The sequence below is a fragment of the Schistocerca nitens genome, chromosome 8, assembly GCF_023898315.1.
Source record: "Schistocerca nitens isolate TAMUIC-IGC-003100 chromosome 8, iqSchNite1.1, whole genome shotgun sequence".
NCBI classification, from domain to species: domain Eukaryota; kingdom Metazoa; phylum Arthropoda; class Insecta; order Orthoptera; family Acrididae; genus Schistocerca; species Schistocerca nitens.
In genome coordinates this window covers 361042065-361069602 of record NC_064621.1, presented here as the reverse complement: position 1 = coordinate 361069602, position 27538 = coordinate 361042065, and positions in this window count along the sequence as shown.

Sequence of the window (27538 nt, the reverse complement as noted above, 5' to 3'; positions counted from 1 at the left end):
CAGAGATTAGCTCCTGATAACACGCCAATGATTACGGTTAGACAACTATGTGTGATACCTGTTCAAATGGTTCAAATGGCTCTGAGAACTATGGGACTTAACATCGATGGTCATCAGTCCCCTAGAACTTAGAACTACTTAAACATAACTAACCTAAGGACAGCACACAACACCCAGTCATCACGAGGCAGAGAAAATCCCTGACCCCGCCGGAAATCGAACCCGGGAACCCGGGCGTGGGAAGCGAGAACGCTGTGATACCTGTTTTCAGGAGTGAGTGGAGTGTGAAGCCACCACGTGCTGCATCTAAATGCTGTGACTTCACATGCAATTCATTTGCGAGACCGTCAAGTATCGACGGTGACTGCGACTGGAACATGACGAAAGCCTCGCCAACAAACTATTCCAGGCGTGATCGGGGGTCGACATTACGAACTACGTCAGCAGTTGTAACCAGCCTTAGCACTGTCTTGTTGAAATGCACTATGTGACCAGAATTATCTGGACACCCCCAAAAACATACGTTTTTCATATTAGGTGCATTGTGCTGCCACCTACTGCCAGGTACTTCATACCAGCGACCTCAGTAGTCATTAGACATCGTGAGAGAGCAGAATTGGGCGCTACACGGAACTCACGGACTTCGCACGTGGTCAGGTGATTGGGTGTCACTTGCGTCATACGTTTGTACGCGATCTTTGCACACTCCTGAACATCCCTAGGTCCACTGTTTCCGATATGATAGTGAAGAGTGAGACCGCCAACAGTTGAAGAGGGTCGTAATGTGTAATAGGAAGACATCTGTCCAGAACATCACACAGGAATTCCAAACAGCATCACGATCCACTGCAAGTACTATTGAAACACGTATGTTGTGTGGCGGCGATGGCGAGGCATTGCAGAGTCTCTGACCAGAGAGCTATTTGTCGTTCCTAGTCTGCGCTTGACCGCGCGAGTGTTCAGTTGCGAGTTAGAGTTGGAGAGTAGTAGCGCATGCTGGATGACGTAGTCTGTGGTAGTAGCGCGCGAGAGATAGTCGCAGTTGTGTGTGAGGAGTCGGCGGGCGTCGACATGGCACACTGGTCAAGATTCAGGACGAGGTAGATTTTTAAATAAGGTAATGAAGCAGCATTGCGCACATTTGATAATGTAATGTAAATTAACTGTAACTAATTTGTTCAAGAATCGCCCCAATAATAATTTGTTTTCAAACCAAGCATTTTAACAAAAGAAACATTTTATTGAAAGAAATATTTCCCTTGGTATTCCTTAAAGAAAAGTTTCCCTTAAATTCAAAATTTTTGCAATGCATTTCCTTCGAGCTATGGCGAAAAATAAGAGCAGATCCAGTTTTACTGAGGTAAGAATTTGAGTTTAATCAGGGCCTAAAGATCGACATTTCCGTCTATTTGCGTTTTCATTGTCACTGAGATTTCATTATCATTGAATTGATTTTCATTTTTGTTAGGAACTTATACCTGAGTCAGATTGCTATTTCTGATTTATTGTCGTTGTGATTAAATATAATTGCGGGGAGGCTACACTTAGCTCTATGTCTATTCTCATTTAAAATATTATCTTAAATTTCTCTGGGAAGCTTACACTTGGTTCCATTTCTATTAAATATTGTCTTTTAAATTTCTGAGGGGAGGTTACACTTGGTGACATCCAGTCCAGGATCGTATTTCGTTGAGAATCTTCTGAAATGTAGCCAGATATCTGCTCTTATTTGCTTAAATATAATTAGGATTTGGCGCAACGCTTTTACTAATTTTATGACTTTCTTTCCTCAGATCATCGGCAATTCTTTACTCTGTTGTATTTGTGTGTTGCTTTTGCATTGTGCTTATTTGTTTTGTGAATAATTGTGACTACTGTGAAAATGCCGCGAAAGACAGTGAATAGTGTATCGCGAGGTATTATGAACGAAATTACCGACTTAAGCAATTTCACCGATAGTACTAGTGACACGCAGTATAATGATGACAATCCTGCGTTCACTGACAATCAGTGCGTTCCAATCTCTAATGATGATTATTATCTTACCGTTGAACAAACGAACTCAATTGTCTCCTGTGTTAATTTGACGACAATTGATGATGTGGGCCGTTCTGTTGGAATGAGCGCTGCCCAGTTTAATACACCCGGTTTGGAAAATTCAAATAATGTACAGACAAATTTGTCTAATGAAAATGGACAGTGTACTGAAAGTACGACGGACTTATTTAATTCCGAAATAGTGTCTGACAGTGTACATCCGACTGATAAACCTTTTTGTGAGTCACAGAATGACCAAATGGTCACACAAAATGTGACAATTGCAGGTACACCACTAAACAACACGGGGAATAGAAATGCTAATACTGACTTTGAACAAATTATGGGAAGATTGCTACAACAACAATTTAGTGAAAATAACAAACAGTTTAATGAAAAATTAGACAATCTTAATGAAAAATTAGACAAACAGAGTAAAAAATTAGACGACAATGATGAAAATTTCAAACAACTTAGTGAACAGGTCAAACAAGATAACGAAGAACTCAAACAATACTTTAATGAAAAATTAGACAACAATTCCAAACAGTTAAATGAAAAATTAGACAACAATTCTAGGCAGCTTAGTGAACAAATTAGAGCCATTGCCGTGCAGTGTCATGACACCAAGGAACAGTTACGCGAGGAAATTGAGGCTTGTTCAAAGAAAAGTAGCGAAGAAATTAGATCTGTTGCTCAGGAATTAAGGGATATGCAAACAGTTACAACAGAAACACTTAGAGAAGAAATTAGCGGAGTTGCTAAACAATGCTCTGTAAAAGCTACACAATTACGCGACGAATTTAAAGCAATGACAGCAGAACTTCCGCGTACAATGGACGCAAAGATAGACGTGAAATTCGAACAACAGAACACTCAAATTGACGAACGCTTTAATCTTCACATACAAAAGAGTGATACGCGTTTCCGCAAATTTATTCAGGACCAAAATAAAGTAAAATGTCAAGTAATGGAAACAATCACTGCACAGAGACAAGAAGACAAACGTAAAATGTTTGCGAAAGCAAAAACATACGTAGATAACAATATTGCTACAGTGTCCGACAAAATTAATACCATCGAACAGTTGAACGCGGAATTACGTGATGAAATTTCTGATCTTAAATCAAAAACAGATACACACACAGCAGATATTCAAATAGTGACAGACAGATTTGAACAATTAGAACTAACACAGGATTCCGATGTCGTGAAAGCTGACGTTAAACAATTGAACGAAACCACACGGAAATTACAAAAGCAGATTAATACTACTGACACTAAAAACGATGATCAGGTAAAAATACTGACTGAAAAATGTGATGAATTGGCCAGTCGTATTGACGCTATTGAAAGGAATAATGACAGCAAATCAGACGATACTTCACCGGTTTCATTTAATCAAACACCTGAATTTCAAAATCTACAGCAGACGATTAATGAGATCGATTCGTCTAATGACACCTTGCATAGAAAATTGTCAAGTTTACAGCAGGAGATAGCAGAGATAAAAAGTATTTCAGTTAATAACACATCACAGCAGACGCCACTTTGCGAACATTCGTCAGACTTATGCAGCGCGTATAATTTGGGTAATCTACAAAGAGTACGGGACTTAGATTCCGAACAGACACAGACAAATAGATTCTCTTACAATCATGAACCTGTTCCGTCATACAGAGACGATAATTTTGATTACAAACATTTTCTATCAGTGAGAAAATTTAAAGTGTTGAAAAATGACAGAGCAGATACACGATTTGAACTGTATACGACAATTTATTTTTGCACTTTCAATAGCATTGCCTGTAATGTAGAAACTGGAATTAGCATGGATACAACAATTTGCTTTTGAAATTTTACCACCATTGCCTGTAACGCAAAAGCTAAAACTTATTTGCAGTGCGTAATCGACCTCAGGGGATTCATTACGCTTTAATGAATATGTGCCGTAGCGTGCATAGGGCCCCGAGCTGTAGTAGTGCTGTTTCATCTTTAGTTTTCTGCCCTGCTGCCTTCTCTTCTACTATCCTTTATATCTATCAAAACAGCCCGTTAACTACTGCCCTATCTAGAATTAAGAAACATGTGTAGTGAAAATCGGATATGACAAATTTTTACCGAAAGTGACAATTTTCATTAGGCACTGCAGAACTACCGCCGTAATTTTAATAACAGATAAAATTGTAATCTTCAGTATGTACAAAATTTCAGTAACAGCGAACGCATTTTAGTAACAATAGACGTTTTTCACCACAACAGCATGAAAGTCAGCCGCTTAGCATACCTAACCAACAATGCAGTCTACAAGGTCAACCAAGCTTTAATGTTTCACCGCGTGCACGTATAGTCTCAGCTACAACAAATAGTAACGCTCAGCAGCAAAGAAATAACTACGTACAGACAACACACTATTTCAACTCGTATCGCAATGCGCCGTATAGAAATTACTATCATGACAGACGTAAAAATAATGAGCACAATTATCAGCGTACGTATAATAACAGTCGGTCTTACCAGCAACAAAATGATCAACAACAACATATTCTTGTGAATGAACCCGACAGTACGTATCATACAGAGCGTAATACGTCTGGAAGAAGTAATAGAACAATTCAAATAGTTGAAATGCCACAGTATCGTCCCGAAAATAATAATACGTACGATAGAATTTAAACAGATACAGCACAGATTGCATATTCCAGTAACGTAAGCAATAATTTTGACACGCAGAATCTTGTACACGAGAATGTTATTTGAAATAAGCCTTGTTGAATGCACCACTTTTATCACACCCAGATCTTACCAGAAATTTTTCCATTGCCACCGACAGTTCTAACACCGCTTTAGGCGTACACATTTTTCAGGAAATTGAAGACGACGGCTCAATAGTAATTAAAAACATTGCATTTGCAAGTCGCATTCTGTCGCCTGCTGAATGAAATTACTCCGTTACAGAATTGGAAACATGGGCTTTTACGAGATTTCGGCACTTTCTTTATGGCAGACATACCACCGTTTACACAGACCACAGAGCGATACAATTTTTGCTTTCAGCTAAATTCACACACGATAGATTAAGTAGATGGAAACTTTATTTACAGGAATTTAATTTTACGATTGTTCACATTTCCGGCACAAAAAATGTTGTAGCGGATGCATTATCTCGTTCTCTCAGCAACAATCAGCAAGACGTCGCAACCAACTTCTGCAAAGCAAATTTCAGCGTCATGTACATTCAGCAAGTTGCATTTGAAAATTTTATTTCGTCGTCATTACAGGACATAGCAAAAGAGCAAAGTAAAGACAATGTGTGGAAAGAAATTAAACACCTTTGGCAAGATAAGAATAATGTTCCGATTAGAAACCATTACACTGTACGCAATGACATTCTGTTTCGCCGCTCTCATCCTGACAGCAACAATTGGTTATTATGCATTCCTGACGAACTGGTTAATAAATTAATATGGTATACTCATTTAAGTTATGCACATTATGGAGCCAGAAAATGTTTTCTTATACTGAGACAGAACTGTTATTTTGCCAACATGGAGAAACGTATACGACGAGTTTTAGCGTCATGTAAAATTTGCCAGAAAGCTAAGTCAGACACCACTTCACACATTCCTCCATTATATCCCATTGTACCTGTTAAATTAAGACATATGGCCGCAGTAGACATTTTTGGTCCAATTCCGAGAACTAACAGAGGTTTCTGCTACATCTTTGTCGCTGTTGAGCTCACTTCAAAATTTGTTACTTCGGTTCAAATGGTTCAAATGGCTCTGAGCACTATGCGACTTAACTTCTGAGGTCATCAGTCGCCTAGAACTTAGAACTAATTAAACCTAACTAACCTAAGGACATCACACACATCCATGCCCGAGGCAGGATTCGAACCTGCGACCGTAGCGGTCACTCGGCTCCAGACTGTAGCGCCCAGAACCGCACGGCCACTCCGGCCGGCATTTGTTACTTTCACTCCGTTACGCAAAGCTACTGCTAAAACTGTTTCGAAAGCATTTGTAAAACATTTTCTATTTCATGTAGGGCATGTGATGAGAGTAATTTCTGATAATGGATCACAATTTAGTTCTGCTATATGGACACGCATGTTACGAGCTAGAAACATTTCTCCGATCTATATATCAAGTACCATGCTTCTTCGGACCCTTGTGAACGATTAATGAAAGAAATTGGTAAACTGTGTAGAATATACTGCCACAAAAGACATATTGATTGGGACACACACATATTCTCATTCCAAGATGTAATTAATTCCATTCCAAATGAATCCACTATGCTATCTCCGTCTGTTATACTGAAAAACGTTGAACCACCAAACAAAATTAAAGAATTAGTAAACTTTCCTACATCTCGTCGATTACGACACCACGAAATAATTGACATTGCGCTGAACAACATCAAACGTGCCGCAGAGCGCCGGAGAAGACAGCAAAAACAGGTTTGTACGCGCCGAGACTTTCACATTGGACAGAAGATATTAGTACGAACACACTATTTATCCAGCAAAATAAAAGGTAAGAGCAGTAAATTGGAACTTCTATACGCAGGTCCATATCGGATTCGCAGCATTCCTCATCCCAATGTTGTACACGTCGAGACTCTGAGAACCAGAAAATCGAAAGGAAACCACCACTTATCCAACATAAAACCCTTTATTGAGTGAACATACTTTACGATTTATCACACAGTAATGCTATTTACTAATTTTTATGATCATTTCTGCAATTATATTCACGTGACTAATTATTGATGACTATCGTATTTTTTCTTGGCAAGTGCCCGGCAAGGTAAGGTTAGCAGGTCGCTCTTCTTGTCGTTACACATCAGACCGTACACATTTTTCCAGATGAACTTGCGCATTTTATGAACAATTATGCAATTCTATGTAGTGACGTATTACTTTTATCAAATTCTCTCTCCATTAAAGTCTTTAATTCTCGCCTCTATTAACTACACTACATACAAGCTGAACACAACGAACGTCACATTTTGTCTTTTTTATGTACGATTGTTTTCATGTTTTGTTTATATGCACTGTGAAATAGTTAAGGTATAACACACCAGTTGATTTTGACATTTTTGCCCTATGATATCTCAACATCGTGAGTGTTTTACATTTTTTTTTTTTTTTTGCTGCTGCATTGTGATATTCTCTGTACATTTTTGCCTTTGAACACTGTCTATGCTTTTGACATATTACGTTTTCTGTCATGATATACTGTATGCTTAATTATGTCACCATTAACCTGTCATTATTTAGTGGGTATATGATTTAAATGCAAGACATTACTCTTTGTTCATCAATTTCAGAAAGAAATGATGCGTAAAGGAAATAAATTAAACAAAAATGGGAATTTCACATACGGAATAAACGAAAGAAGATGCAAAAAACCTTATGAGGAAGACTAAATGGATCAGAATTAACAAGCATTAACAAGAATATACTATGCACATCGTAGAATAGCAGTCTTAATTAATTTTTTCTTTCAGAATACAAGGCGATTGATGCAGGCTGTCAGACAGAACTACACATCTTAGTTTTAGTGGTGAAATATGCTAGAGATAAGGAATAGTTGTGTAATGAATAATGAAGTGATTTTTTTTGCAGATGATAATGCATGCTGATGAAGAGTAATGATGAAGAATATACTACTATGAATAATGAAGTTTTTCTTTACAAGTGATGATAATAATGAAGTTAAGATAATATGGATAATGAAGTTTTTCTTTACAGATGAGGATGATGTTGAAGTTTATGTATTGATGCTATGTAGTTATTTACGTATTTGTTGCAGTTTGTTTTGACAGTATGTTTTATGTCGTATGGTATGATGACTGTAGGTTTTAGAAAGGACAGCTATGGAACACATTTTTATACACATTTCACTACCTGTTAATTCGAAGTTCACTACTTTTCAGCACAGTCTGCGTTTCTTCTTTCAGCTCAATAATCCATTTTGTATTTTTTCCAGGAGAAGCCTTTCATGATAGTTACTAAACTTGTTACTTATTAAGCCTATACTAGTTCTTGCATTTTTTTTTTACCCACTTGTGTCACAACCTTGCTACAGCTGACTCATGACGAATGACGTTACACATTTTTCATTTACAGGAACAACCCAGAAGCAATTTTTTTTCTTTTTCTCTTCTTGCTGTCCCTTACAATTACCCACAGCAATGCATTGCTAACTAACTAGCACAGAAACAAAAAAAATGTATTACCAGTCCCAAATAATGCTACTAGTTTAAGAGAATTCTGAGTAATACTGATCAGCTCTAAATAGTATGTCAATTCAGTAATGACTTCTTAATTATACAAAAAAAATATAAAATAATGCTTTGTAACTGGCAAATAACTGTCACTGTTTATTGTAATGAGACTACTTATAATGCCCATGATTATTAATGCTATGACCGTAATTAACTGATTTTTAATAATGACTTCTTAATGATGTGTATCACCAGTTTCAAATAATGCTACTCATTTAAGTGAATTCTGAATAATACTGAATGATGAACAATGTTTTATACTATTCAATACTTGCTGGCCATTAAGTGCCGATAATTAATGTAACTAAATGAATTATGTTATTGATTATGCCATTAATTAGCTCCTGTTTTCAATGATGACTTTTCATGTTTTGGTAACTGGCCAATGAGTGCCAATAATTTGTATAACTCAATGAATTATGTTAATGCTATGCCAATAATTGACTCTCCTTTTCAATGATGACTTTTGATGAACATTATTCTGTCGTACTAAATATGCTTAGTGACTGGCCAAGGACTGCCACTGTTTATTGTAATACGATTACCCATGATGCCAATAATTTAATTTTATGAACATTATTCTGTAATACTAAATACATGGTACAGAAATGTTCAATAACTGGGCTATGACTGCCCAAACTACTAATGTAATTCTCAATGAGGACTACTATGTGACTTAATGTCCTTCACCTTCTGACCTAACTACCTGGAATTACTGTAATATCCATTTGTCCTGTCCATCCTCATGATCATGGAGCACTATATTTGGTTTTTGCACTAATTCTACGTTGGTGTGCCTTGTAAGAGCGTGGTGTTGACACGACATGCTGTCCACCACCGTGAGCGATGAAGACGTTATTATGGTCCCACTGTTTGGTGTACCTGATGTACTGCCAAAATGATAACAGGGAATATTACTACGACATTTCAGTGTCTTGGATACGCTGATAAATACTTCTGGGAAAAGAACTGCTAATTGTCTCACTTGGTGTTGTACTTCTGTGGAAAGATATGGACTTTCAGTGCAGCTGCGTGCAACCTAAGTGCTACAACCATGATGCAATCCTTCCTATTCCTTCCCTAATTCTTGTAAAATGAAAAAGTCATATACAGTGCGTGTGCACTTCCTTTCTTTTGTTAATAAGATCAGTTATCCTGAAATTACTAAAGACTTCTATAGTGCATGTGCACTTTATCACACTCCTTGATTTGTTTGTTTGTTGTAGAAAAATACTAGAGAGTACTACAGCCCGTGTGCACTTTTGTCATTTGTCAATATGATTTGTACTCATTAGGTTTATTTGTCGTAAAATTATTAGAGAGTTTTTCAGTGCGTGTGCACTTTATGCCATTTGTACTCATTACGTATATATTTTGTGGTTTTCTGATATGTTCTGTACTACAGTGCGTGTGTATTTTTGCCGTTTATTAATATATTTTCTGATTTGCTGATATATTCTCAACTGCACTGCATGTACACTTATGTCACTTGTCAAAATGATTTTTTACCTTTGCGTTTATTTGTTATGAAAATGCTAAAGAGTTTTTCAGTGCATGTGCACTTATGGTGTATGTTAATATGTATTCTACTGAACTTCAGTGCCTGTGCACTTTTCTCATTTTTCAATATGATTTGTACTCATTCTGTATACCTTTTATGATTTCCTGATATGTTCAATACTTCAGTGCGTTTGCACTTATGTCATTTGTTACTCATTGTATATACATTTCGTCATTTACTGATATGTTCTGAACTGCAGTGCATGTGCACTCATGTCACTTGTCAACATGATTTTTTGCCATTCTGTTTATTTGTTCTGAAAATGCTAAAGAATTTTTTCAGTGCGTGTGCACTTTGTTATCTATCAAATAATTTGTATATACATTTTCCTGATATGTTTAGTACTTATATTTTGTCTTTGTCTGAAATGTTTTGTACACGGTGCATGTGCACCACATTCAATTCATGTACTACATCTGAATATTCTGTAAATTGTAAAAGATGATTAATTGAGAAAAAATTTTGCCGCGCTTGGCAAGTCCAAATGACTCACCATCGCTGCCAAATTTTTGCCCCCCCAGTGGAGGGTTATGAAACACGTATGTTGTGTGGCGGCGATGGCGAGGCATTGCAGAGTCTCTGACCAGAGAGCTATTTGTCGTTCCTAGTCTGCGCTTGACCGCGCGAGTGTTCAGTTGCGAGTTAGAGTTGGAGAGTAGTAGCGCATGCGAGATGACGTAGTCTGTGGTAGTAGCGCGCGAGAGTTAGTCGCAGTTGTGTGTGAGGAGTCGGCGGGCGTCGACATGGCACACTGGTCAAGATTCAGGACGAGGTAGATTTTTAAATAAGGTAATGAAGCAGCATTGCGCACATTTGATAATGTAATGTAAATTAACTGTAACTAATTTGTTCAAGAATCGCCCCAATAATAATTTGTTTTCAAACCAAGCATTTTAACAAAAGAAACATTTTATTGAAAGAAATATTTCCCTTGGTATTCCTTAAAGAAAAGTTTCCCTTAAATTCAAAATTTTTGCAATGCATTTCCTTCGAGCTATGGCGAAAAATAAGAGCAGATCCAGTTTTACTGAGGTAAGAATTTGAGTTTAATCAGGGCCTAAAGATCGACATTTCCGTCTATTTGCGTTTTCATTGTCACTGAGATTTCATTATCATTGAATTGATTTTCATTTTTGTGAGGAACTTATACCTGAGTCAGATTGCTATTTCTGATTTATTGTCGTTGTGATTAAATATAATTGCGGGGAGGCTACACTTAGCTCTATGTCTATTCTCATTTAAAATATTATCTTAAATTTCTCTGGGAAGCTTACACTTGGTTCCATTTCTATTAAATATTGTCTTTTAAATTTCTGAGGGGCGGTTACACTATGACAGTTAGGTGAGAGGTGAGGAAACTTGGATTTCATGGTCGAGCGGCTGCTCATAAACCACACATCACGCCGGTAAATACCAAAGGACGCCTCGTTTGATGTAAGGAGCGTAAATATTGGACGATTGACCAGTGGAAAAACGTTGTGGGGAGTGACGAATCACGGTACACAATATGGCGATCCGATGGCAGGGTGTGGGTATGGCGAATGACCAGTGAACGTTATCTGCCAGTGTGTGCAGTGCCAACAGTAAAATTCGGAGGTGGTGGTGTTATGGTGTGGTCGTGTTTTTCATGGAGGGGGCTTGCACCCCTTCTTGTTTTGCGTTGCACTATCACAGCACAGGCCTACAACGATGTTTTAAGCACCCTCTTGCTTCCCACTGTTGAAGAACAATTCTGTGATGGCGATTGCATCTTTCAACACGATCGAGCACCTGTTCATAATGCACGGCCTGTGGCGGAGTGGTTACATGATAGTAACATTCCTGTAATGGACTGGCCTGCATATAGTCCTGACCTGAATCCTACAGAACACCTTTGGGGTGTTCTGGAACGCCGCCTTCGTCGTGCCATGCCTCACCATGCCTCACTCCGTGAAGAATGGTCTGCCATTCCCTAAGAAATCTTCCAGCACCTGATTGAACGTATGCCTGCGAGAGTAGAAGCTGTCATCAAGGCTAAGGGTGGGCCACACCATACTGAATTCCAGCATTAACGATGGAGGGCGACACGAACTTGTAAGTCATTTCAGCCAGGTGTTCGGGTACTTTTGATCACATAGTATATGTGTGATACCTGATTTTTAGGAATGAGCAGGTTGTGAAGCCACCACGTGCCGCATCTAAATGCTGTGATGTGAAATCAAAGACGGCCTTGTGATACTATGGAATCACTTTACACACAATTCATTTGAGAGTCCGTAAGGTATCGACGGTGATTGCTGCTGGAGCATGACGAAAGGCTCACCAACAAACTATTCCAGGCATGGTCGAGGGTCGACGTCACATACGGAAGTGCAAACTACGTTAGCAGTTGTAGCCAGGCTAAGCATTGTCCTGGTGAAACATACTCTTTTGGCTATTAAAACTGCAACACCATGAGAACAGCTTGCAACAAATGTTAAACTGGAATGAGGTGTTCTGCATGCTGTACGAAGTCCCACTATCTTTGATGCCAGACGTGTCGATAGTGTACTCCTTGCTTAATCCCTGGCTTCTGGGACTTTGTGAGCCGAGCGCGTCTTTTCTCTGTGAAAGCATCGTCTTGCTGCCTGATGATAAGAATGCCCCAGAGATAGTAGTGACGCGCCGTCTTGGCGTTCGGAGGAGAGTCTGTGGCGGGCTTTCTCTACGGACCTTGGACTTCGGTACGCAGAAATTGCGCGCTGCCGCGTCGCGGATACGTTATGTGCAGAATTTATTATAGAAAGTGGAATTAACAGTTAAAAATGTTACGTCGGTTTGTATAAGAAAAGTATTTTAGTTATTCCTCGGAAAGGCGCAACGTATTAATTAAGAGATTTGTAGTTGGCACAGGGTAGTGTTAAGAGAATCAGTAATTATCGTAGAGAAACATGATGTTAGTAGAATGTAAAATGAAAGGCTTCCGTGATCAGTAATTACCTGGTTAATTAAAGCAGAAACGCTACGTATCTACGTCTATATCTACATGGATACACTGCAAATCACATTTAAGTGCCTGGCAGAGGCTTCATCGAACGACCTTCACAATTCTCTATTATTCCAATCTCCTATAGCGCGCGGAAAGAATGAACACCTATGTCTTTCCGTACGAGCTCTGATTTACCTTATTTTATCGTGGTGATCGTTCCTCCCTATGTAGGTTGGTGTCAACAAAATATTTTCACATTCGGAGGAGAAAGTTAGTGATTAGAATTTCTTGAGAAGATTCCGCTGCAACGAAAAACGCCTTACTTTTAATGATGTCCAGCCCAGACCCTGTATCATTTCTGTGACACTGTCTCTCTCCCATATTTCGCGATGGTACAAAACGTGCTGCCTTTCTTTGAACTTACCAGTCCTACCTGGTAAGGATCCCACACCGCGCAGCAGTATTCTAAAAGAGGACGGACAAGCGTAGTGTAGGCAGTCTCCTTAGTAGGTCTGTTACATTTTCTAAGTGTCCTGCCAAGAAAACGCAGCCTTTGGTTAGCCTTACCCACAACATTTTCTATGTGTTCCTTCCAGTTTAAGTTGTTCGTAATTGTAATACCTAGTTGAATCTACGGCTTTTAGATTAGACTGATTTATCGTGTAACCGAAGTTTAACGAGTTCCTTTTAGCATTCATGTGGATGACCTCACACTTTTCGTTATTTAGGGTCAACTGCCACTTTTCGCAACATTCAGATATATTTTCTAAAACGTTTTGCAATTTGTTTTGATCTTCTGATGACTTTATTAGACGATAAACAACATTGTCATCTGCAAATAACCGAAGACGGATGCTCAGATTGTCTCCCAAATCGTTTATGTAGATAAGGAACAGCAAAGGGCCTATAACACTACCTTAGGGAACGCTAAAAATCACTTCTGTTTTACTCGATGACTTTCCGTCAGTTACTACGAACTGTGACCTCTCTGATAGGAAATCACAAATCCAGTCACATAACTGAGATGAGATTCCATAAGCACGCAATTTCACTAGGAGCCGCTTGTGTGGTACCGTGTCAAAAGCATTCGATCTGAAATCCCTTGTCAATAGCACTCAACACTTCATATGAATAAAGAGCTAGTTGTGTTTCACAGGAACGATATTTTCTAAACCCATGTTGACTGTGTGTCAATAGACCGTTTTTTTCGAAGTAATTCATAATCTTCGAACACAATATATGTTCCAAAATCCTGCTGCATGTCGACGTTAATGGTATGAGCCTGTAATTAAGTGGATTACTCCTACTACCTTTGTTGAATATTGATGTGACCTGTACAACTTTCCAGTCTTTGGGTAGAGATCTTTCGTCGAGCGAACGGTTGTGTATGATTGTTAAGTATGGAGCTAATGCATCAGCATACTCCGAAAGGAACCTAATTGGCATACAGAAGACTTGCTTTCATTAAGTGATTTAAATTGCTTCACTACTCCGAGAATATTTACTTGTGCTTTACTCATGTAGTTAGGATCGATTAATTGTGAATGTGAAACAAACGTAAGTGTTAAAGAGAGGTGGCTCAGCGAGGGGTGAGTAAGCGTAGCCATTGTTAGGGAAGTGTGTTACGTGTAAAAGGAACAATAAACCAAGAGAAATTTTAATTCTACTGTTATTATTTGAAATTGACGTTTTTAATCCTTTAATAAACTGACTTCAACATTTGTTATATATTATAGAAACGTATTTGGCACATAGTCAGGTCATTTTGGTAATGAATCATGATCTCTATGTACAGCTTTACTTGTCACATCACTGTCGTTGTGCTTCTCTGTGCTTTAGTGCCAAGGAAAGTCGCAAAGGGGTCGTAGCTTCTTCGAGCGTCAAATATGAACTAGAAAAGACATTAATAATGAGAGAAGTGACTGAGCTTTACTATGCTCAGATATGGAAGTAGTATTCCAGCGCAACGCTCGATGTAAGCAGAAGAATTGCCATCTACAGTCTTATAAAAGGAAATATTAAGCAGTGATTTCACATTCAGAATTCGCATTTGATGGTTGTTTATTTGTGAAATTATAGTGTTATGCCTCGCGTAAGAAAGAGAAACATCTTCCACCACGTGTCAGTATTCGACTGTGGCAGGAACGTGGCCCCTCGACACTTCGGTTTATCGTTCCGTGATGTTACTGTTTGCGTTGGTCGCAATCCAATAAATGTCGTGGAATCGATGGGCTCCGGAGGACCATACTCAACACCATGCGGGATATCAAGGGCCCGGACGCGGCTAGCGCCCAATAGGACAGATTTATTGTTCGCTCGGCCGTGGTGGATCATAAAGCGACGTCATGCGCCTTTGGTCGGGTTATAGGTCTCTTTTGTAAAATGTCAATTTTCGCGGCTGGAAATGTCACAGTTAACAAAATGTTCCGGGTTAATACGCCGCGGTCGAATGGATTTCACTTTTAAACCCAACGTTTCGTCCACATCTACGGAGAAAATGTTCAAAAGGTATTGTAACTTTTTCGAGAGTCCGATTCACTCTCTGGCTAGCTATTGACTGCAGAAAAATTCCGTGTACGCGTTCTCTCGCTCAGTGGAGTGATGTCATATGTTTTTTTTGAATACCAGAGTGCAGTTGGCCATTGTCGACTGTCGTTGTCCTTTGCTGCTGCTTTTTCCAGCGGTTTGCGAACATCCGCGATCCAGAACTGCTTGACGCGGAATTAAAACATGTCACCAACGCATTGCTCAAGAATCCTTATTCGTGCACTGAGGTAAAAAGAGCTGTAAGACCGAAGCGCAAAAATAGTAGCAATACAAAAGCGCCTATGAAATCGAAGGTTTTTTTTGCCTTTCATTAAGGACGTCACTGACTGCATAGGAAAAATCTTGAAAAAAACGGAACATGCGGTTACCTACAAACCCACCTGGAAGATACAGGAAAACATAAAATGGGCAAAAGGTGCTCTCAAGCCTGGTATTTATGGGATTCAGTGTAGTTGTGGGGAGATGTACGTGGTTACCACAAAAAGAACGGTCAAAGAACGACCAGAAGACTACAAGGGCAATTGCAGAAATGAGGAGATTGACAGATCAACTGCTGCGGACATACTTTGCACGCAGAGACCACCACGTTCATTTTGATAGGAGTCAAGTACTGGCAGCCACAAGCGGGTACCATGAAAGGCTGTACAGAGAGGCCATGGAGATTTTAAAACGTCCCAGGAATTTCAGTAGGAAGGAGGAGACCGTGAAATGGGATGACATTTGGATCCCGGCGCTGAAGAAGACGCATACCGTCTTCCACCACGAGGTGACAGCAACAGCGGACGACGGCCCACGAGAGAGACAGGCCGCGGCGCGTACGTCACGAAGGTAGTCCTGAATTCGCTCGCTGGCTCAGCTCAGCAGACAAAATGCGTTTCTAAATCTGTTAACTCGCAGCTGGGCGTGTAAGTACTAACGAGAATTGCATCTTCCACTGGAATATGCTGTTATGAAGTCTTACTGATTAACAGCACTACAGCAAAATTTAATTTAAGATCAGTACTCGATATAAATGGTATAACGACTTGTTTATAGCATTTAGTCTCTTTTGCTTAACAGTACTCATTACATGCTGGAAGAGATGCCTTATGCAACTGATAATCATTTTAGCATGATTTTATTTTACTGTACGCCAGTACAGCCGTAGCAAATTATAAGTAGACCCATGGCCTTCCCATCGTTATTGGACTAATAACAGTAAGATTCCAAAATAGCATATTCCAGTAGAAGATTCAGTTTTAGTTTCTACTGACACGCCTAGTTACGAGTCAACACGTGTAGAAACGTAGTTTGTCTGCTGATTTGAGCGAGCGAGCAAGCGCAGGGCTACCTTCGTGACGTACGCGCCGCGGCCTGTCTTTCTCGTAGGCCTCGGGCCAAAACATGTGACGTCACGCCACTGCGCAGGAGCACGCGTAAACGGAATTTTGCTGCAGTCATTAGAGAGCCAGGGTGTGAATGGACGCTCGAAGAAGCTACGATGCCGTTGCACTTTCCTTTACACTACACCACAGCGACAGTGAAGCCTGTTTAATGTAGCCCGGGTTACACGAGAGACTGTCTGGTAAAAATCGGCTACTCGAAGTGCGTACGCCTTTCGTGCCTGCGTGTAAATCAGTAACCACTCACGTCGCATGCCTGTCTATTAACGTCAGTGATCTACAGATTGTGCCAACTACGGAATTCTAAATTTCCGAGTATGCTGCACACTGCGCATGCGCACAGACAAGAGACTATGGCGGCTTTAAAGGCACATTTGCAGGATGGGGGTGGATATATTACAAAAAAAGTGGACGCAAGTTCAGAATATAAATAAATAATTACTTAAGATATTAATTAGTATAAGCGGTTGTACCGACTGTGGCGTGCAACCGCTGAAACATTAGAATAATTACGCTGTTCAGTTGTCTTGCCGAGAAGACGGCACCTTTTTTTGGTTCTGTATGCAACCAGATAGGACGTATATCTGCCATCGCTGCAGATAATTATTTGGCACACCGCCATTATTCTATTTCATTGAGGCGCAGTCTCACTAGGCGTACTCATAGTTGCACACAGCAACAGAATTAATGTGTCTATGTAATTTAATTTAGTATAATATTTTGTGAATACTATAATATTATTTACTCTCGTGTCCACCACGATAGCTGAGTGGTCAGAGTGACGGATTGCCGTCCTACGGACCCGGGTTCAATTTCAGGCTGCGTCGGGGATTTTCTCCGCTCAGGGACTGGGTGTTGCGCTGTCTTCATCATTTCATCACCATCCGGCGCGCAGGTCGCCCAATGTGGCGTCGGACCTGCCCCGCAAGGGGCCTCCTGACCAATGACGCCAACCGCTCATTTACATTAAATCTCGTGTTTCATTTATGTTGCAAGCTATTGTTCCAGTTAAACGGCGTCTTGGCATGGCTAAAGGTTTCATGTTACAAATGTTATCCACGGTGCAGCACGAACCAAAACTTTGGTATTATTCAATCTACTTAGTCCGATAAAGAAATATTTTCAGAAACATCACTCGCGGTCAAACTTACAATGTACGGACCTTACACAGAATGCCATTGTCAAGCGCGCAAAGTTTGCATAAACTGATCTCATACTATTAACATTATCTATTATTATTTGTCTGTTCTTCGATATTCTCAAACCAGACAGGAAAAACCACGATGAATCAAACTGGCAAGTTCGTGTTTGGAACTTTTATTGTATTTGCTACTTTGTTTTTCTTTTTGCATGGATATCTGATGAGACATTGCCATTGAATATTTGCAAAGACCAAACAACAAGACGAACCGTTGAAATTATTGATGAAACCTGGAATCTACACTGCTTACTTTGAGCCAAGGTAAGACATCGCGTTTTTACATTAGCACGCTAGTCCAAGCGCTTTCAGTAATTGTACCTTGCTTCCTAGCTTTGTCAAAATTTTCCGTAACCATAGCAGTCATACTTGTACAAGATCGCGTATTCCAAATTATTTTTATCTCATAGTCTATTACAGCAATACAATCATAACATTCCACAAAATGGCCGAATTGTGTCATGTGCAACGCAAAATGGCAAGCAGCCATTAACTGCAATTCTTGCTCAGTTAAGCGAACATTGTTGCCATACGGGATTAATTTCATGAATTCGTTCTCAAACGAGTTTAAAGATGTTTCTTGCAATATACATTACATGTAGCATGGTGACAACACGCAAACAATTAGCAAAAATGGAACACTTACAGACAACAGGCGCAAACCGAATCCAACTTGGACATTGGACAAAACATTGACAATGACTCCAGAGTTGACTCAAGTAGTAACGATCAATCAGCAGTTAACTTGCCTAGTGACGGAAATTTCGTAAATAGGCCTACCACTAGTCAATAACTAAATCCAGCTCAGAGCCGATTCTTGTCCGTGACGTCATGTCAAACGACGTGGCGGGGGCAGAGCAGTTTCACATGACAAATATTGCCAGCATGTTTGAAACTATTATCAAGCAAATGACTGAAAACAAAAATCAGATAACGCAAAACAAAAAAGACATTGACGAACACATGACAGTTTTACAAACCCGACATGACGAGATTAAGGCTGAATTAAGAGCACCAAAACTTGTAATGACACTTTGTATGAAAGAGTAGACGAGATTAACACGAGGCTTAGCGGACAAGTGTACGAATTTCACTCAAAATTTTCCGAATTGAAGTTACAGCAGGAAAAAACCACAAAAGACATAAAAGATATTTAAAATGAAGTTAAACATTTAAACGCTGCATGCGAAGCTGTTGCCACTCAAGTTAAATCTTATCCGTTAGTTCATGACTCAGTAAAAACACGCATCACTGTAATTGAAGCCAAAGTTAACACTATGGATAAACAACTTACAGACAAACTGCAGCCGGCCGTGGTGACCGAGCGGTTCTAGGCCCTTCAGTCCGGAATCGCGCGACTGCTACGGTCGCAGGTTCGAATCCTGCCTCGGGGATGGATGTGTGTGATGTCCTTAGGTTGGTTAGGTTTAAGTAGTTCTAAGTTCTAGGGGACTGATGACCTCCGATGTTAAGTCCCATAGTGCTCAGAGCCATTTGAACCATTTTTTGAACAAATTGCAACTACACACTAACAACCGTTTTGCTAACAGAAATACGAATTTCATTACTGTGTTTATCAGAAAAATAAATATCTTGACCAATGTATAGAGGAAAAATTACCTAAGGTTGTGCCCGACAAAAATGGTTCAAACGGCTCTGAGCACTATCTAACTTAATATCTGAGGTCACAGTCCCCTAGAACTTAGAACTACTTAAACCTAACTAACCTGAGGACATCACACACATCCATTCCCGAGTGTGCACGACACCGTAACCGAATTTGTCAAAAATAATAAAAATGTCATAGATGAGGCAGCTCAATCCAACGTAGCACAACAGAAACAACTAAACGATGGCATAAGACCGGAGTGTAGCAATACTAATAATCAAAATGCTCGCTTTTGCAATGTTAACAGATACGTGTATGACACGTATCCTCCGTACACAGCACACACACCTCACAGCAACAACAGTACATGACACCTAATTACAGTCGTGACATTTATGGGCAGTACATTACCATTTCCATTCAGCAGCCGATCACTACAATAATTACAGTGAAAGCAATCAACATTACAGTGACAAAGAAGGAGAAAGTCTGATTAAACATCGGAAATTTCAAACATTCATCCCAGAGAAACGTACTGTACATCCTGTAATTTTTCTGAAAGCGAATAGAAATGCGTTCCCAAGAGCATGAGGTCACCGAAAGAGAATTTCTTACCTTGTAGGTTACATCCAGGGGACGCAGCTGTCTGGGCATATAATGTAACTGACAGATGCGTGACATATGAGCAATTTGAAAGAGCTTTCTTGGCCAAATTTTGGTCGCAGTCGGTAGAAGAATGTCTTAGCAAACAGACTACGGAACCAGAACAAAAACAGAGTCCGTTATCAGCCTGAACAAAATCAACAGCAAAATTGGCACAGTAACTACGGTAATGCGTATCAAAATACTGATCCACCATCTCAGTACAACATCAACACAAGTCCGTGGCAAATGCCGCCACAGCCTGTACAAAATCAAAATTGGACTTCACCCACCAATTAGCAGGTAAATCAAAGTGCTCAACCACAAAAACCCAAGCCGGCCGGAGTGGCCGTGCGGTTCTAGGCGCTACAGTCCGGAACCGAGCGACCGCTACGGTCGCAGGTTCGAATCCTGCCTCGGGCATGGATGCGTGTGATGTCCTTAGGTTAGTTAGGTTTAATTAGTTCTAAGTTCTAGGCGACTGATGACCTCAGAAGTTAAGTCTCATAGTGCTCAGAGCCATTTTAACCTTTTGAACAAAAACCCACAACGTATTGGAGAATGGAATACACAGTACCATAATGTAAACATAATAGAAGTGTCAATGGAAACTCCAACTCCGCCTGTATCGTCACCTGCACCAATTACGACGACGTCAAGCTGAAGACAATCACTATTGTGCCCCAGGTCGTGGCTGAAGAAGGTTTGGCGGGCGACGTCAACATAAAATCATTGTTTGATACACCCAGTGATGAACAACACAATGATTATGTAGCAAATAGTTTTAAACAGCAGCCACTTTTACTTAGAAAATGGTTCAAATGGTTCTGAGCACTGACAGATCTGAGGTCATCAGTCCCCTAGAACTTAGAACTACTTAAACTTAACTAACCTAAGGACATCACACACATCCATGCCCGAGGCAGGATTCGAACCTACGACCGTAGCAGTCGCGTGGTTACGGACTGAAGCGCGTAGAACAGCTCGGTCACGTCGGCCGGCGCTGTTACTTATACGCTATAATCATGATGAAAGCTTATCTGATGAACTATCGTAGGAAAACACACAATGTCGTTCATCTAGCAATGAAATAGTTTTAGCGACAACTACTGGTACGGTAGGAGGTATTTCAACCAGTATTGTTTTGGACACAGACGCGACTGTGTGTGTTTTGTCGTATATTTTCTATACGAAAGTGAGTGAACTTATTTCTGTAAGAAAATGACTGAATTTGAACCTGTGCAGAGTTTCCTGTTCAGAGGAGTCAGATTTTAACAGCCGTAGGTAATAAATCTAGTAGAGTTACGAAACAGGTTTTTGTGACCATTAAGTTAGGTAATGGAACAGTACAATGGCCATTCTTAGTGGTCCAGAATCTAGTTACTAATTGTATTATAGGTTTACATATGTTATGTGAGAAGGACAGTATTATTGACTTCTCGAAACGTAAATGTTTCCTTAGACATAAGGGCAGTGAAATCACGATTGGCTTGGATACCAGGACTCTCAGTGAGGGATATGCCTTCCTCGTCAGTAATACAGTTTTTACACCTGTTATACAAGCTAGCTACCAAACCGTTGAAGAATTCTTGAGAGATATTGTCCCACTCCTCTCTGAGGGCGGTTTTCAGTTCTTACACGGTTCGGGGAGGGGGTGTTCGTTTAGTAACACGTCTGCCAAGAGCATCAAAGGCATGCTCTATGACAGTGAGTACGCATGCTTTTCCATATTTTCAATATCTTCACTTTCCATATTTTCAATATCTTCACCTTCCAATGTGTTCGGCACTTCTCCGGCCCATTGTGGACGTACATTGTCGTCCATAAACAGAAAGTCGGGACCTACAGCACCCCTAAACAGACGGACACAATCCAGAATAATCTCTTGGAATACCGCTTTGCTAGAGCGGTTCCTCGAGAAAAGACATGGAGCGGTGTTCGGCCACTTTGCGTAATGCCTGTCCACACCGTGACGTCTGGGCCACACCGATTATGTTTTTGAACATTCTGTGGTGTGTGTGGTGTTGCCTCTCTCTGCACGTTAACTGATGAGCAGAATAATTTGCGACAGTGAAGCGGGATTCGTCGCAGAACGCCACTCTGCTCCCTCTCTCTTTCTCGACGATGGTGTGGTTCACGTGAGATGCATTTAACAGGCTTTCGAACATACAAACCAACCTCATTTAATCGTAGCGAAATGGTTAGGGCAGAGACCGTGTACCGATAGCGGCTGCGAGATATGCAGCGATCTGCTTAGGAATGAGATGCTTTTTCTTTTACGTCATTATGGCCAATCCGACTATTTCGCATTGCATTTAGACCTCCAGCGGCCTTTCTTAATCGCGAGGTGACACCTTTGGGCTCGCCCACTACTTTGTCCGCAGCATTGATGCTTTGACCGGCTTCGAGCCGTACTGCTGCACGTCCACGATCGAAAGCAATCAGATAATTCTTTGGAGACATGTGGTTGTATCACACGAAATGGCGCACTACTCAGTTCCACAACAACCTTCGTCAAACATCATACTACACTCCTGGAAATTGAAATAAGAACACCGTGAATTCATTGTCCCAGGAAGGGGAAACTTTATTGACACATTCCTGGGGTCAGATACATCACATGATCACACTGACAGAACCACAGGCACATAGACACAGGCAACAGAGCATGCACAATGTCGGCACTAGTACAGTGTATATCCACCTTTCGCAGCAATGCAGGCTGCTATTCTCCCATGGAGACGATCGTAGAGATGCTGGATGTAGTCCTGTGGAACGGCTTGCCATGCCGTTTCCACCTGGCGCCTCAGTTGGACCAGCGTTCGTGCTGGACGTGCAGACCGCGTGAGACGACGCTTCATCCAGTCCCAAACATGCTCAATGGGGGACAGATCCGGAGATCTTGCTGGCCAGGGTAGTTGACTTACACCTTCTAAAGCACGTTGGGTGCCACGGGATACATGCGGACGTGCATTGTCCTGTTGGAACAGCAAGTTCCCTTGCCGGTCTAGGAATGGTAGAACGATGGGTTCGATGACGGTTTGGATGTACCGTGCACTATTCAGTGTCCCCTCGACGATCACCAGTGGTGTACGGCCAGTGTAGGAGATCGCTCCCCACACCATGATGCCGGGTGTTGGCCCTGTGTGCCTCGGCCGTATGCAGTCCTGATTGTGGCGCTCACCTGCACGGCGCCAAACACGCATACGACCATCATTGGCACCAAGGCAGAAGCGACTCTCATCGCTGAAGACGACACGTCTCCATTCGTCCCTCCATTCACGCCTGTCGCGACACCACTGGAGGCGGGCTGCACGATGTTGGGGCGTGAGCGGAAGACGGCCTAACAGTGTGCGGGACCGTAGCCCAGCTTCATGGAGACGGTTGCGAATGGTCCTCGCCGATACCCCAGGAGCAACAGTGTCCCTAATTTGCTGGGAAGTGGCGGTGCGGTCCGCTACGGCACTGCGTAGGATCCTACGGTCTTGGCGTGCATCCGTGCGTCGCTGCGGTCCGGTCCCAGGTCGACGGGCACGTGCACCTTCCGCCGACCACTGGCGACAACATCGATGTACTGTGGAGACCTCACGCCCCACGTGTTGAGCAATTCGGCGGTACGTCCACCCGGCCTCCCGCATGCCCACTATACGCCCTCGCTCAAAGTCCGTCAACTGCACATACGGTTCACGTCCACGCTGTCGCGGCATGCTACCAGTGTTAAAGACTGCGATGGAGCTCCGTATGCCACGGCAAACTGGCTGACACTGACGGCGGCGGTGCACAAATGCTGCGCAGCTAGCGCCATTCGACGGCCAACACCGCGGTTCCTGGTGTGTCCGCTGTGCCGTGCGTGTGATCATTGCTTGTACAGCCCTCTCGCAGTGTCCGGAGCAAGTATGGTGGGTCTGACACACCGGTGTCAATGTGTTCTTTTTTCCATTTCCAGGAGTGTACATGAACTGTCGGAAGCACGCAGGGAGTTCGTGTACAGGCTTCGCTGCAATTAACACGTCCAGCCCTCACATTCGTGCTAAAAACTCTTACAAAACACTCCTTCGTCCTATACTTGAGTATTGCTCATCAGTGTGGGATTCGTATCAGGTCGGGTTGACAGAGGAGATAGAGAAGAGCCAAAGAAGAGCGGCGCGTTTCGTCACAGGGTTATTTGGTAAGCGTGATAGCGTTACGGAGATGTTTAGCAAACTCAAGTGGCAGACTCTGCAAGAGAGGCGCTCTGCATCGCGGTGTAGCTTGCTGTCCAGGTTTCGAGAGGGTGCGTTTCTGGATGCGGTATCGAATATATTGCTTCCCCCTACTTATAACTCCCGAAGAGATAACGAATGTAACATTAGAGAGATTCGAGCGCGCACGGAGGCTTTCCGGCAGACGCTCTTCCCGCGAACCATACGCGACTGGAACAGGAAAGGGCAGTAATGACAGTGGCACGTAAAGTTCCCTCCGCCACACACCACTGGGTGGCTTGCGGAGTATAAATGTAGATGTACTATCATTGGTAGGGTGTTCCTTAGCAATTATCGGGTGTTCCATAGCAATTGGCAGTTGTTCCTTAGCAATTGTCAGTTGTTCCTTACCAAGAGTCAATTGGGGTAGCAACTGTCAAGCAGTCTTTGTAAGTGGAGCAGAGTAATCGATCTAGCGACAGTATGTGCCACGAATAGCAGAATTCACTGACTTAAGCCACTTCGACAGACAACAGATTATTAAGATGCGGCGCATGAAAACGAGCATCTCGGAAATTGAGAAAATGTGTGATTGTTCACGGAGGTATTACTGTAATGAGCATCTATGGAAAATTGTCGTAGAATGGTGAACCCACGATAGGCGACAAGGTGTTAGGCCTCCGCTCCTCATCCCACAACGTGGAGGTTTGTCCGCTCTGCAGAACAGGAGATGTGGCGACGTGTGACAGATCTGACGGCAGAGTATAAAGCTGGCGATGGGCACAAGTGTTACGGAGGACACAGTGCAACTTGGATTGTTGAACGCGATGCTACGCAGCAATCGACCCCCAAGTGTTGGCGTGCTGACTCAACGACATCGTTAAGTGTGACTGAAATGGGTACGAGGTCTTCGAGATTGTGTCGTGCGCCTATAGAAACGTGTCGTCTGATCGGAAGACTCACGTTTGTTGTTACACCAGGTATCGATGGTTGTACGTCGTAATCCAGGCGGCCGGCTGCTCGAAAAACACATCGCAGTAGGATGCAGACCAGTAGGTACAGTATTATGCTACGGGGGACATAAACCCAGGCTCTCATGGGGCATGTGGTGGTAATCGAAGGCACCATGGCAGCTGTGGACTAGGTGACCATTATGAAAGACCACCTGCGTCTTTTCGTGATTGACAACACTCCCGGCAGCGGAGATGGCATCTTCCAGCAGGATAACCGTTCGTGTCACAAGGCCATGATCGTGCTACAGTTTAAGGAGCGTGATAATGAACACTCTTAGATGACACGGATGCCAAATTCCCCTGACACGAAACAGATGGAAAACTTATGTGACACTATCAGGTGCTAATTCTGTAACGAAAAACCAAAGAAAAAAACAAACAAACGAACACCGTCCGAACAGGCCCTGAAGACTCAACTGTACCGACCGGTCGCCGTGTCACCCTCAGCCCTCAGGCGTCACCAGATGCAGATACAGAGGGGCGCGTGGTCAGCAGACCTCTCTCCCGGCCGTTGTCAGTCTTCGTGACCGGTGCCACTGCTTTTCAATCAAGTAGCTCCTCCATTGGCCTCACAAGGGCTGACAAGGGGACGCCACGACGTTTGGAGCGTGGATTTACTGCAAACTTCATACACTCGTAGTACTCCACGAGGACAACAAAATGTGGAAGCAGTAGCGCGTAATTCTCAAGCGTTATTCAGAAAATCGCAAGATAATTTTGGTCGTCAAATATATACTTGTGCGTGGCCATTTCTACCAGGAAGCGCCGGCAGCCGAGTGGTGCCGGCACGGTAGCTCAGCGTGTTCGGTCAGAGAGGTGGTTGGCCTCTGTAATAAATAAAAAAAACTGAGTGAAACGATCAACAAAGAACTTGAACGGATGTCGTATGACGTCCGCAACGACCAAACACAACGAAAAAAGTGGTTAGCGTTCAAGCCCTGTAATCGCTGGGTCGCTGGATAGAGTCCCGCTCGTCAGTTCTTTTTTACTTCTAACACAGTCATTTTCTTTACTATTTACATTACAATTGATGTAATGGGAAAAATACGTGTAATCGGATGAACTTTTACTAAATTTACAATGTTATTTGGCAGTGTACAAATTTTTGTTATTACAAATAATATAATATTCGGAACTACCGACTATTAAACCGCCTAACGCATAAAGTGATACTGAAAATGTATACTTGTCCGTGACTTGAGAAATCCCTTATACCTGGAAGGAGCCCGAAACGGCTTGTTACCTTCAAGTTTTGACCGGCACAGACGGCTTACGAAAGATGTACAATTAATAGTCGCTTTCGACATTACGAGTACAAATTGCGGGATGGTATTTTTCGTAAAAACGTGAAAAACAAAGTTAAACGGCACCAGCTGCATTGAATATGTGCTATGTTTCGGCACACACAAGGTCTTTTGAGATTTTCCTTAGAAAAACAAACCTCGTTAACATTTTCAAAAACCTCTCTTTCAGCCGATAATTTGGAAGTAAACCATGCATAACGCAGCGTTTCCTTAAATATCGGTGCTGATCATTTGTCATGCAGTATCGCGTGTATTTTGATAGCGTCTTCACGAGAAGCAATTTCTCGTTCTCTTTCGATTCAATGCGAACAATTTTGAAGACACGGACAAGCATACATTATCAGTATCACTGTATGCGTTTGGTCGTTTACTAGTCGGTAGTTATGAATATTATATTATTTGTGATAATAAAAATTTGTAGACTGCCAAGTAACATTGTAAATTTAATAAAATGGCTCTGAGCACTATGGGACTTAACAGCTCAGGTCATCAGTCCCCTAGAACTTAGAACTACTTAAACCTAACTAACCTAAGGACATCACACACATCCATGCCCGAGGCAGGATTCGAACCTACGACCGTAGCGGTCGCTCGGCTCCAGACTGTAGCGCCTAGAACCGCACGGCCACTCCGGCCGGCGACTGAGAGGGTACGTGCTGTTATTTCATTGATTAGAAAATTGAGAAAAATTTACAAAGAATTAGGCAGTATTAGTCCACTTATCAGTAGTTCGTTGCACCCCCTCCGTGACGGCCAGGGTGGCCGAGCGGTTCTAGGCGTTACAGTCTGGAACCGCGCGGCCGCTACGGTCGCAGGTTCG